General features: G+C 48.1%; 1 long non-coding RNA gene across 1 annotated transcript in view; it reads right to left on the bottom strand.

Annotated features, from left to right (window-relative positions):
• LOC102493888 (uncharacterized) overlaps positions 1-3,993 on the bottom strand; it is a 5,257-nt gene extending 1,264 nt beyond the window's left edge. The window contains exons 1-7 of the long non-coding RNA XR_003551394.1: positions 3,795-3,993; positions 3,478-3,521; positions 3,300-3,363; positions 1,225-1,263; positions 955-1,017; positions 778-871; positions 584-690 (exon numbers count right to left, since the gene is read on the bottom strand). This is a non-coding gene — a long non-coding RNA (uncharacterized LOC102493888). The remainder of the gene's footprint in view (positions 1-583; positions 691-777; positions 872-954; positions 1,018-1,224; positions 1,264-3,299; positions 3,364-3,477; positions 3,522-3,794) is intronic.
• Positions 3,994-8,814: the final 4,821 nt, after the last annotated feature.

Here is an 8,814-nt window from a genome sequence, read left to right as displayed (position 1 = left end):
ATAGGGAACAGGCACTAGCCAGAGAGACAGAGACAGAGAGAGACAAAGTGAGGAATCACTCCGCAGGGGGCTGGCCATGGCACAATCCCTTCTTCTCCATTCTCCTCTTGGGATTGTGGCATCACACGTACATGCAACCAGTGTGATTTTCAAGCTGACTTGTGTGGGACTTATACCACAGTAGGCCACGTGGGAGTCCAGTACCTTCCACCAAGCCAAATGCTGGCCCCTGTATTTTAATCTTCATTTTCTGAATGGATGATAAATACACACAGTCCAAGAATCAGAAAGGACAGAATGAAATGGCTCTGAGCCACCCTGTCCTCTTCCCTGAGCTTTTTGGGAATCCTTCAGGAATACTCTTCCGTACCTTGACTGCCCAAGCACCATACTCCTTCTCCTACCACTTGGTTAAGGCTCTGCATCCAATGCAAGCACTGCCCCAGCTCACTCACAGCTGCCAACTCTAACCACCACACAGCCAAGCTGCAAGAAACAGCCCATACTCCACTCCCATCAGCAAGACCCCCCCAGCCCACAGAAGGAACCTTCAGGAAGCTCGGCTGCCAGTGGCTGGGCTCACCCGTTCCACCTCCTTCTGCTTCACAAAGACAGCAGACAATGTCTTCTCCAGCTCTCGTACATGCTGTTGAGAAGCCTGTAGGCAGTTGGCAAGATCCTCAGACTCTCCTGGAATGAGAGAGGTGGAGATGGAGCCAAAAGACTTCCTCTGAAAGTCCACCAAGGTGAAGGAATAAGGGTTGCCCTGAGATCCACCTGCTCCCTGCGAGACTGCCTGCTGAGTGTGGGCCAAGGCTGTCTGTAATTCTGCCTTCTCAGAAATCGGGAGGCCTATTCTTTGAATATGGACCTAGGGAGAAAAATAAAACAAGTTCTGAAAAAGAGGGAAAGAAATGTTCCAGGGGACACGAAGGGTACATGTGGCCCACTCACCTTCAGTTGTTCCCTGAGGTCCCCCTATTCATTTACCAAGGTTTGATGGCATTCTCTCTCCTCCTGTAGGAAGAGGGAAGAAGCACCTCTTACCGGAAGAAGATCACAAGGCTACTAGAATATCAGGGATGCTGTGGGGGTGGAGGTGTGCTGCAGCAGGAGCTTTCTCCGGGGCAGATACAAGGGGACGTGGCAAGGCTGGCCTCTACATCAAAGTCCCCCCCGCCAACCCATCAGCCAGGTAACAAGTAAACATAGAAGTCATGCTACCTTTTCCAGCTGATCTCGAGTGTCTTGTTGTTGTTGTTTCTGTGGGGAAAGTTAAAGGAAAGTGATTGAGGATGTCTCCTTTACTTCATCCTCAGACCAAGAAGGGCTGGGCAGGGGGCTAAAGAGTTTTTGTTTTTCATTTCCACCATGAGAGAGAGAGAAATTGGCGCCCACAAGAGGGTTCCATCATGCCACAATCACCCCAGCCCTCCAGCCAGCCAGGATCATGGGCACGTGTGTGTGCATATGCCTGGTGTTTGGGTTGGCCTGGGACCCAGTCTGTAGTCCTCCATGTGACTCTAGCACCACCCTGTGTCATGCCCTGCTTCCTGTGTCACTGTGGCAGGGCAGAAATCAATCTTAAAGGGAGAGTTCTCAGGCCCTGTGGGGACATGAATTGACAAATTCTCCTCCAACTCTTTTCACTGGTTTTCACTCACAGTTACAGAGCCCAAAGCCAAAATCTGGATTCTCAAAAAAAAAAATGTCTAGAAATATAGTTTGAGACAAGAGAACTATACTGTTAACTTGTGATTTAGAACAGTATGTTCATGTTCAAGCAGGATTTACTGAGCACATGTTATGGTCCCAGTCCTGGCTTTAACAGAGAAGTTCCCCTCTCCCTGCCACATTCTAGGGAGCTTTTTCAATCTCTGATGCTTAAGAGCTGAGAGCAAACTTTGACCTCCCAGTAGACTAAAGCCCATGGAGGAGGATTGGCTTATCTGAAATCAAAGAGAGAGCAGGTCAGGGACTACGCTCCTGCCAGGTGACAGGCCAGTGCTTCCACTAGAGGCAGTGACCTCAGGGCAGTGGCAAGGACTCAGTCAGGGTTGACTTCAGAAGACAGCAAAGAAAAGAGCAGCAATAGAAAAACCATGCTGCATGCTATGTGAACTGGGGTCTCTTCAGATAAGACCTTGCTCCCCAAAAAAACTGCATTCTCCTTTGGCACTGGGGTTTCCAGACCCTGTCTTCAGAGCCCCAAGTGGAAACAGGCACAGGACTGCCAGTGTGGACTCAGGAGACCCCATTGGGCTCTTAGGAATTCCTCTGAGTTGGTTGTTTGATAGCTGGAGCCCAGGGCTACTTCTAGTTCTTGGTACTAGCTCTGAGGCACATACAGAGAGAAGGAATTGGAGGAAGGTTGGGGGAGAGAAAGAGCAATCATTACGGTTGGGAGGTGGGCTGTCTCAGTTGGCAGGGATCACCTAGCCCCCCACTGTGGGAGAAGGTCAGGGGCTGGCCTGCAGGGTCTCTGGGTCATGGTCCAGGGTCTTACCTCCAGGTTGTTCATGTCAGGAGAGATAAGACCCTGTCTACTAGCATAAGATGAAGACTAGAAGAGATGACAGCCCTTGGACATGCTCTGTTCCCTGTCCCTCTGTCCCCAGAGATGCTCTCTGACTGGCTTTCATCCCCATCAGCTAGCAAATTGCTCTTTGGGACTGATCTTGGACATCTGCTCCTGTAACCTCTTTGTGCCTACTTTTCAGGGATCTTATCTTCCTGTCAACCTTCTCCTCCTGAGCAGTTCTTATTCTGCACTTTACACATCCAGATAAAATGATGTAAGCAAACTCATGGCCTAACACCTTCCTTTGTGTAGCTTCCAAGGATAAGACTTGAAGAAGATGTCACTTGCCCAACATCACCCAGTAGGTTTCTATGCCCCAGGACCTTACCTTTCTTACGAATCTCTACCTTGGGACCAGCAGTTAGTGTAATGGCTGTGTTGCTGGACTCCCATGTAGTCAACCATGGTTCAAGTCCTGGACCCACCGGCTTAAAACTCACGTTGCGTGCATGTGCATGCACACCCATGATTCCGAGAGGAGAATGAAGGAGAAGTGATTGCAGCATGGCAATCCCCCCTGGGGGTAATTGCTCGCTTTCTGTCTCTCTGTCTCTCTCTGTCTGGCAAGTGCATATGCCTTTTAGCAAAAGAAAGAAAACAAAAACAAAAACAAAAACAAAAACCTTTCCCTCACCAAAAAGAAAGAATCTCTGCTGCCTTGGTTTCTATCATACATTTCTTTCCCTCTCAACCCTGTGGAACCTGATTTCTGACGTACCTCCAACATAAGACAATTAATCTGCTGAGATAGTTGTCACAGTCTCTTGGGTGATGACAAAGTCCTAGGGATAGAGACACAGAGATCAGAGGTGTGGGCAGCTTGAATGGAAACAAGGACCAGGACCTTCCCTGACTCCTGTAGTCAAGCATTGTACCATCCTTCAGGAGACACTCACTGTGTTTTATTTATGAGATCAGGAATATTTTCATCATCATGGTTCTGCTGGGAAGAGACACAAGAGGTGAACATTCCACTTCTAGTAAGAATTACCCAGCACTTGGGTGAGCCAGGCTCATCCCAACAGCCTTTCATCATCTCCTCAAACCTCAAGCAAAGGTTGGCCTCCCCAACCCTGGTTCTGGGAAAGGGACTTGGTGCAAGGAACCAAACTACCTGAAGGCAGGAGAGGAGAGGCCACAGTACTTCTCCTGGGGAAGGAGGATGGGGCAAGCATGCAGGGGGGCAGTGGGCAAAGGGGCAAGAGGCACAAACCTGATATGATGCAATGCTAGGAAGACTAGCATCATGGACAGTGACAACATCAGGTAACATGATGTCATCAGCAGTTGGTGGTGTGGGAGCAGCATGATCTTTGGGCACCTGTCACAGAATGGAGAAGGTGGTTAGGGCTCTGAGGTAAGATGCCTCACTGCCATGGATTCAAGAGCAGAGAGGTAGGACAGGTGCTGCTGCAATCAGAGTGACAATCATGCATGCTGGGTGGTGCTTGGGAGTGTGGACATGGCTCACCTAGGCTGTGGGCTGCTCAGCAGCATTTTTGGATGACCAAAGCTCAAAGCTAGGGCTGCATGACTTGCTTCATGGATGCACAAGGACCTCTTCTCCTTGGTGCTCAGAAAGACAGTACCAGATTGTTTGCTATGGCAGTCCCAGCAGATAGAAGGAAGGTGTCCCTGAGTCAGGGGAAGAAAGGCACTGTGCTTCCCAAAGCAAAGTGCAGAAGGACACCAATCCAGGACCCTTGCTGTGCAGTGGTGGTGAAGGAGGTGTGATCAGTGTAGTTCCTGTTTTCCACCCCTCACCATTGCCTGTTTCTCTGATTCAGGCCTTTCTTGTGGGGAAAAAAGCCATCCTACTAGAAGCCTCTCCCTGCTCAATGGAGGTAAAAAGAAAATCACCCAAAGCCATCTCCTGTCCATTACATCAGTCCAACAACCTAGCTCCAGAAATGACTACCCAACCAAAAAAGAACCCGAGAAGCCACAAGTAAGATTTTTTTCCCTTTAACTCTCAGCACCTTGGAGGTCCTGAGGTCTCTTTCCCAGAAATATCAGCCAAGGGGCAATCCCAGCACTTAGGACCTGGAGCCATGTGAGATCCTCTTCCTTAGTCCAAGCCCATGGCTCAGCTTCTCACAGGTCAAGCGGGCAGCACCTGGGAAAGATGGCTGATAGCTATACCTAGACCAAGAAAAAGTGCTAGGGAGCCAACACCAGGCCAGTGAGGCTGAGTCTGGGGAGGAGGTAGTTGCCTTTCTCTTCAAGGAAAGGGTTGCCTGCTATTTGGACCCTTAAGCCATGGAATCTAAGCCCACTTCCCTGCTCAGAGCAAGTGTCACAGAGGGTAGGAGCTGACGATGAGCCAAGGTATCTTTGCATGTTTACTGTGACCATGGCCTGGAGCCTGGTAGCTGCAATACACCCACTGGAACCTTGCATTCCTTTGATATCTACAACTGAATCTAACAGGTCAGAGTGGGGACTCAGCAGCTGGCCAGGTGTGATTTAGAGGAGGTTGGAGGGGAGGAGTGCACTCCTAGCTGTGTCTCTAGCAGCCTTTTTGTCTATCTTGGCCCCTTGAGTTCCACTGAGCTCTAGAAATAGACAGGGACACTTCGGGTAGGAGAAATTCTTATTCTAAGGACTAGTGCATGTAATGTGATATATTTTTTTACTGTCAGAAAGTGACCATGACCTGGAGCCTGGTAGCTGCAATATGCCCACTGGAACCTTGCATCACTTTGATGTCTACAACTGAATTTAACAGATCAGAGTGGGGACTCAGCAGCTGGCCAGGTGTGATTTAGGGGACGTTGGAGGGGAGGTGTGCACTCCATCTTGGCCCCTTGAGTTCCACTGAGCTCTAGAAATAGATAGGGACACTTCGGGTAGGAGAAATTCTTATTCTAAGGACTCGTACGTGTAATGTGATTTTTTTTTTTTTTTTACTGTCAGAAAGCACATGTGCTCGCCAGAGAGATGGAGAAAGCACAGACCAATGGAGTGTAGTCACAGTGCAATCCCGTCCCCTCCATTTTGCCAACCTGTTGAGACATGCACACACCCATGCTCATCATACTTTTTCACATCACAGCCAAGATACGAACCACTGTCAGCCATGTTGTGATTCTGGACACTCTCTAAGCTAATCCTAATTCCCTGTCCCTGTCCCTGTCCCTCTCCCTTGCCATGCACACAGGACCTGGCCCTATTTCATCCCTGCTCCTCTACTTGACAGGTGTCCCTTGGCAAATAGGACGAAATGCCAATATCACATCTGGAGGTCACCTGTAGCCTGGGTAACCAATACTCTGGCCCTGCACCCACTCCTCACATCCCTGAAAGGTGCTTTGTGACACAATAATGCTGGCTGTCACCTCATTGCTCCCTCAGCCTCCCCTACTCTCGATGGACATAAGAAAGAAAATTTGTGGGGAAATGGAAAAACAAGACACTTGTGGGACAAAGATAAGGTTTTTATCTGTTGATGAGGATGTGTGTGATAGTCTCAACATGGCTAGACTGAGGTGTATATCATACTGGATAGTCTCTTCACAATCTAAATGATGTACAGCGATTTAATGGATAAATAATAAGTTTAAAAATTGATTAAAAAATAATAAATAAAGTTATCCACCTTGTGTCTTCACACCAGCCTCCTCCTGCCTTGAATCCATCCAGAACCAGCCTGGTGAATATTTAAATACTGTCACATCTCCCTCGTGTCTCTCAGAGAACTGCTTCCCTTGGTGTGCACTCTACCTTGTTCATCTGTTGTTTTTTGTTTGTGTGTTTGTTTGTTTGTTTCGAGAGGTTTTCACTATAGGGCGCATGCGCTCACCAGATAGACAGAGAGAGACATAGAGACAGAAAGTGAGAAATCACTCCCCAGAGGGGATGGTCATGCCACAATCATTCTCCTCTCGGAATCTTGGGCACACATGCACACGCGCCCGGCGTGAGTTTTAAGCCACCGAGTCCGGGACGCAAACCGCGGTCTACTATGTAGGAGTCCAGCAACATAGCCATTATGCTAACTGCTGGTTCCCGTACCTTGTTCATCTGTTTTCTCCACTGTTTAGCAAGGTGCCTTGGCTACTAGGAACCCAATGCATATGGCTGAGTGTCTATTGGTCACGCCGCAATCCCTTCTCCTCCATTCTCCTCTCGGGATCTTGGGCACGCACACACACGTGCCCGGTGTGAGTTTTAAGCCACCGGGTCCAGGACGCGAACCGTGGTCGACTACGTGGGAGTCCAGCGACATAGCCATTACGCTAACTGCTGGTTCCCTCTATTTGATTTTTAAGAGAGATCAGGGGCCCAATGTCCTGGTCACTTCTCTATTGATGGTAACCTTACATCCTTTACAGTTAAACAAACCATCTCAATACAGGTGAACAAACTACCTCAGTTTTTGCAACTACAATGCCAATTTGCTCTCTCTTAAACTTACATTCTGTAATCTCAATTTAATCAGTTTGAAAAATCATAAACTTCTATGTGATCTAGTAGTCTTTGTGGGTAAATATCCAGAGGGTAAGACATAAAGGCTTTTCATTTCTGTTTCATCTCTCCTAGCCCTGATGGCATTCACTGGACATTCAAAAGCCCAAACTCCACTGCTCTGAAAGTTATTCCCAAACTAACTTTAACCTTCAAGGTGTGTCTCCCCTTCTTCAAAATGATAAAAGATATAGGGGAAGAAATAAATCAATGAACCAAGCAGGTGAAGAAGCAAACAGAACTCAGGGTAATGGCAGCAACATAAAATAAGCCAGAGCCAGAACAGCCCCCAAACCAGAGACCAGCAGTTGGCGTAAAGGCTATGTCACTGGACTCCAAAGTAGTTGACCGTGGTTTGAGTCCTGGACCCAGTGGCTGAACCTCACACCAAGTCCAGTGGCTGAAACTCACACCATGTGCATGTGCGTGTGTGCCCAAGATCCTGAGAGGAGAATGGAGGAGAAGGGAGTGTGGCATGGCTATTCCCCTTTGGGGGGGGATTTCTCACTTTCTGTGTCTCTGTCTTTCTGGTGAACAAAAACCTCAGGGACACGCATAGCTGGGAGAGTGCAAGCAGGAGACAGGTATGCTCAGCACTGCCTCACCTTCCATTTGTCCAGTGGTGGGCACACTACCCCATTGGAACAGTTAAGGTCCAGCACCTTCAGAATATCCTGAATCTACAGGAGCCAAAAAGTGGGGTAAAAAAGGGCAGTGGGAGAAAGAGAGAAGCATCTTAGAGAAAAGTGAGAAAGTCAGAGAATTGAGAAGAGGGTTCAGGGAAAATGAACACTGAAGAAAAGCAGAGGAGATCAATACTATGGCCTGTACTGTCCTTACAAATGTCTGCCTGCTGCTGTGTGGGAGGCATCCATCATGGTGAACACGTGGAAAAGTCCCCACTGATGCAGTTGCACAGAATGAAGCCCCCAAGCAGTGCTGCCTTAATTCACTCACTGCCCCATCTCCTCAGGCCCAGGGTTTTGGAGGTTAATCTGGTAGGGGTCCAGACCCTCATCTCCATTTTTAAAAACCAGTCTTCCAAGTAAGGGTTCACTTGAACTGAGGGGACTGTCGGAAGATGGAAGAATCATAGTTAGGAAGTTGGCAAGCTTTTTTTTATTTCAAATTTGCTATAGAATGTATTTTTCCCCCTCATTGTAAGGAGGGGGAAAAAGAGAGAGAGAAAGAGAGAGAGAGAGAGAGAGAGAGAGAGAAATAAAGGAAGAAGGCCCCCAGACACTGGGGAAGGCCACTCTACAATCCCTTCTCTTCCATTCTCCTTTAGGGATTTTAGGCATGTGCATGCAGACGTGTGCCTTTCAAGCCACAGGGTCCAGGATATGAACCATAAAGTTGGCCACGTGAGATCGATCTTCACTACACCACCAGCTGGTCCAACCAGGACATTTGAACTACTTGATTTTAAAGACTCTGATCTAATCCAGCAATGCCATCTTTCAGATGGAGAAACCAAGGTCCAGAAAGTGATTTTTATGAGGTCATCCAGCAAGATCAAGGCACAAATTAACTCAAACCTCAGACCTTTCATCCTGGCACCCAGGGGTCTCCCTGTACAGCCTGAGTCTTCTTTCAGTGCTTCTTAATGGGAGGGCCTGATGGCAAGTGGCTGTACTCACTGGCCTGGCTTCCTCTGGAGACTGGGATAAAGAAAATCAAATAGCACTACCATTTCCTCAATGTTTCCTGGTACGTGAAACTTCATTCACATTCTTTTTTTTTTTTTTTTTTTTTTTTTTTGGGTG

The sequence above is a fragment of the Tupaia chinensis genome, unplaced genomic scaffold (assembly GCF_000334495.1).
Source record: "Tupaia chinensis unplaced genomic scaffold, TupChi_1.0 Scaffold000678_1, whole genome shotgun sequence".
Taxonomy (NCBI): Eukaryota; Metazoa; Chordata; class Mammalia; order Scandentia; family Tupaiidae; genus Tupaia; species Tupaia belangeri.
Note: the sequence above shows the minus strand (reverse complement) of the source record. Positions and strands in the feature narration are given on the sequence as shown.